Raw genomic sequence first — 4,551 nt, 5'->3', positions numbered from 1 at the left:
CCTTGGAAGGAATAGGATTAGTGGAGAGAAAGTGAGTGTTAAAATCAGAGTGTTCTGAGTGAAATACTTTGTATTCTCAATTCTCTTGTCTTCTTTGTTATTAATAAAGAAGTGATCTCCTTGAGAGGTTTAGAGTGGACGTAGCCCAATCTTGGGGTGAACCACTATAAATATTGGTGTCCATCTTATTCATTGTTGATATCACTTATGATGTTCCCCTGCGATGTTACCTCGTTTATTTCCCTGGTATCTCAACAATTAGAGGTATAGTATATAATATATTCTTGTAATTTTTCGCGATTTTTACATCCTCGGGTGTTTTACTTACCTCCATATGATATTGTTTGAGTCTTAATTTGAGAATCTCATTATAAATCTTTTCAATATCATAAGATTTTTTTCTTAACATTACAAATCACATGAAATACTCCCTCTGAAGTTGCACATTGTTTAGTTTTGAAGGACAAATTTTAAGTAGAACATATCTAGACAAGATAGATTTCTATGTTTATTTTTTTTATCCATACTTTCTCCAATCTCAAGAGAAATGGAAAAAAAGAGTTATCGAGGGTAGGTTCATCTTGGTTAAGCACTTGAGCCACAAAACCGCACAACGATAATGGCGATATTATCAGCACTTGCTCTCTGACGTGCTTCCAGCATCAGCATTCGTGCTGCTTCTTCGGGATCTTGGATCGGTTTAGTAATCGAAACGGCTCTCTCGTTTGAAACAACGTCCCAAAGTCCATTGCTTGCAAGGATGAGCAACTCTAAGGTCTCATCAACCTTTTGCTCCTCAATATCTGGGTCCGCAACAACGTATTGCTTCACCATAATATGACCAAATGCGCGGGATACTGCAGCCAGACCTCCAACTGTCCAAGTCCCCCCTGTCCACATCACGATACCTCCGGCATCTTGGATTCGCAGTCTCTCGTCGCTTCGGTGCGGCTTGTGATCTTCAGAGACAGCAATGGCCTTACCAGCCCGGCAAATGACAGCTCCGGAATCACCAACATTTGCCACCAATAAACGGTCAGCAACAACAATAGCTGTACACGCAGTTGACCCAACATCCATGTTCCGAATATATTCCACATTCAACAGCTCCCTGTCTGTCTGAAGGTATGCATCAGCTATAGCCGATTTGGTGTCTGAAATAAATTTTGGGTGCCTGATGAGATTGCTGAAAAGGTTTTTTTAACATATTCCGCAGCTCCAGCTCCGTCATGGCCATCAAAAACACCAAACAGACCAACTACCTCTCCATCTACACCCACAATTCTTGTCTCGTAGAAATCCCCCATAAAGGACCTTCTACCTCGAGAACTTGCAGATCCATAGCTGAACTTCCTATACTGACCGAGGTCTCCGTCATGAGACAGATCAAGAAATGGATCATCCATACTGGATCCTGCAGAGCTCATACTTGGAGTTCTTGATGGTGCGTGAAACATGTCCCAGAGTCTATTTCTTCGCATTACGGCCCCCGTCAGCCTCTCCCAGTTATCGTTTGCCCGAGCCATCTTTGTCTTCTGAGGTTTCTTTATCTGGTAAAGTCGATCAATCAGACCTCACAACTCACAAGGTTTCGATTACTAAATGTTGAACCTCAATATATCGTTAATGATATTGTGAAGAACTTGCCTCGAATTGAATATTTGGTTTTGTGCATGTGATCGGATAAAACCCAGAAGAATTATGGTTTTAGAAGGACTTCTCATTCCTTCTGATCATATTTTGTGGTTGAATTTATGAAAAGCTCTCAAAGTTGACTTGTGAAGGCATTCAAGAACATCAGGATCGATCATGGTTGGTTGAGGGACTCTGCCATATTTTATATGAAGTTGACCCAAACGGAAGCTTCACCTGAATTTAATGGCAACTGGTAAGGATAAATTAAACCATTCACTCTTTGAATCAATCAAATTGGAATTTAGAATTCCAAAAAAAATTAACACCAACAGTTCAAGAAAATTCTCTAAGAAGATGGCAACAAACATGGTTCGCCGGAACGGTTGCGGTGCTTGGAACGGCAACCACCGTTCTAGTTCCAATGTTATTTTGCGGAACGTTTGCGGAACGGTCACGAATTTATAAAAAAATTTAAAAATTTCAGAAATTAATAAAAACAGCACAAATTTGCGACGGTTATATGAAAACTCGTCGCTACATTTAGCGACAGTGTTAAAAAACCGTCGCTAATAGCGACGGTTTTATTAAATCCGTCGCTGATGTTGAATCGGCGACGGTTTAAACCGTTGCTATTAGCGACGGTTACAAACAAAACCGTCGCTAATGCCGTTACCGTTTTTTCCCGGAACGGCACCCGCCGTTACCGTTCCGTTTCGGCCGTTCCGGCGAACCATGGCAACAAAGGCTCCGTGTACGGTATATAATATATAAATTAATTAACAATTTTGGAATCATATAAATTCTACAAATTAAAATGTCACGCCCCGGGACGGGGGTTGGTTGACACCGGCGTTGCTCTCAAATTTACATTCGAAAACAACCAGCCTCAGAGTACAGAATTCAGAAACCAGTCTTTTATTCATAATACGTAATAAATCAATTGTCTGTTACAACTCGAATACTGACGTTTTATAGCGGAAATGTAAAATCAGACATAACAGTGTCTTAACAGGTACAACGGAATTAACATGAAAATAAACTGAGAACAATAATCTTCTTCACCAGCCCCAGAACTGGATCTGCTCTTCTTCTTCTAATTTTTCTTCCTCGTTCTTATCTGAGATGGGTTTGGTGGGTGAGTGATATGATCGTTCCTCGTCCTTGTCTCATATTTAGTTCCTTTTTGAGTGAACAAATATTTGAGACTTTGGTGATCGGTGAAAATTTCACACTTGGCACCATATAAATAATGTCTCCAAATCTTTAGTGCAAACACCACGGCTGCTAGCTCGAGGTCATGTGTTGGGTAATTCTGTTCGTACGGCTTCAACTGTCTCAACGCGTATGCAATGACCCTACCCTCTTGCATGAGTACACATCCTAAAACTTCTTTAGATGCATCACTGTAGATGGTGAAGTCTTTGCCTTCAGTTGGCAATACTAATACTGGCGTGGATGTAAGCTTCTTCTTCAAAGTCTCGAAGCTTCTCTCACAATCTTCACTCCATTGAAATTTAGAGTTCTTCTGTGTGAGTTTGGTGAGAGGTATTGCTATTGAAGAGAATCCTTCAACTTCGATAGTAGCCTGCTAGTCCCAAGAAGTTTCGTATTTCTGTCACATTCTTTGGTCTAGGCCAATCTGAGATTGCCTCTACTTTCTTAGGGTCCACAGATACTCCTGCTGCTGATATTATGTGTCCCAAGAATGTGACGCTCTCTAGCCAGAATTCGCATTTCTTGAACTTGGCGTATAGTTCCTTTTCTCTCAGCTTCTGTAGGGTGAGACGAAGATGTTCTTTGTGGTCTTCTTCACTTGACGAATATACTAGAATGTCGTCGATGAATACCACAACAAACTTGTCAAGAAATGGTTTAAACACTTTGTTCATGAGATCCATGAATACTGCCAGAGCGTTTGTTAACCCGAATGGCATCACTGTGAACTCATAGTGTCCGTACCTTGTCCTGAAGGCTGTCTTGGGGATATCGTCTGATTTGACCTTCAATTGGTGATAGCCTGACCTTAAGTCGAGCTTGGAAAAGACTGAAGCTCCTTTGAGTTGGTCAAACAAGTCATCTATCCTTGGAAGCAGATACTTGTTTTTGATTGTGATCTTGTTCAGCTCTCTGTAATCGATACACATCCTCATGCTTCTGTCCTTCTTCTTTACAAATAGGACAGGAGCTCCCCACGGAGACGCGCTTGGTCGAATTTGCTTCTTGTCCAACAACTCTTGGAGTTGCTCTTTGAGTTCTTTCAGCTCTGCTGGAGCCATTCGGTATGGTGCTTTTGAGATTGGTGAAGCATTGGGCACTAAATTAGTCTCAAATTCCACCTCGCGGTCGGGAAGTTTTCCAGGGAGTTCGTCAGGAAAGACATCCGGAAACTCTTGTACTACCGGAATCTCTTCTAGTGTCAGTGTGGTTCCTTCTTTTACCTCGCTTAACATAGCTAGGTAAACTTCCTCCCCACTTTTCATGGCTTCCAAGTTTGAGAAGCAGAAAGAAGAGTCTTTCGTTCTCTTGTCTTACCATGAAATACAATTTTCTCTTGGTGTGGAGCTTGGATGGTTACCGTCTTTTCATGACAGTCTACTAAAGCATGATTATTGGCTAACCAATCCATTCCAAGAATTCCATCGAATTCCACCATGTTTAGTTGAATCAGGTTTACCTTGAAATTCTGATCTTGCATGAGAACACTAATATCCCGATATAGAATGCGAGTTTCTAAAATTCGATTCGCAGGAGTTGCTACTCTATATGGTTCTTCTAAGTTATCAGGCTTTGCTCCTAGCTTCTTGGCAAATCTCTTAGACATGAATGAATGCGTAGCACCACAATCAAATAACACATAAACTGGCATATTATTGATTAGAATGGTACCGGCTACGACATCATTTGAGTTGTCCGCCT

General features: G+C 41.2%; 1 pseudogene; it reads right to left on the bottom strand.

Annotated features, from left to right (window-relative positions):
• Positions 1 to 355: 355 nt before the first annotated feature.
• Positions 356 to 1,948, bottom strand: LOC140822506 (probable protein phosphatase 2C 59; annotated as a pseudogene).
• Positions 1,949 to 4,551: the final 2,603 nt, after the last annotated feature.

The sequence above is a fragment of the Primulina eburnea genome, unplaced genomic scaffold, assembly GCF_022965805.1.
Source record: "Primulina eburnea isolate SZY01 unplaced genomic scaffold, ASM2296580v1 ctg87_ERROPOS800000+, whole genome shotgun sequence".
In the NCBI taxonomy this organism is placed as follows: Eukaryota; Viridiplantae; Streptophyta; class Magnoliopsida; order Lamiales; family Gesneriaceae; genus Primulina; species Primulina eburnea.
The sequence above is the reverse complement of the archived record's forward strand: the minus strand, read 5'-3'. Positions and strand labels throughout refer to the sequence as shown.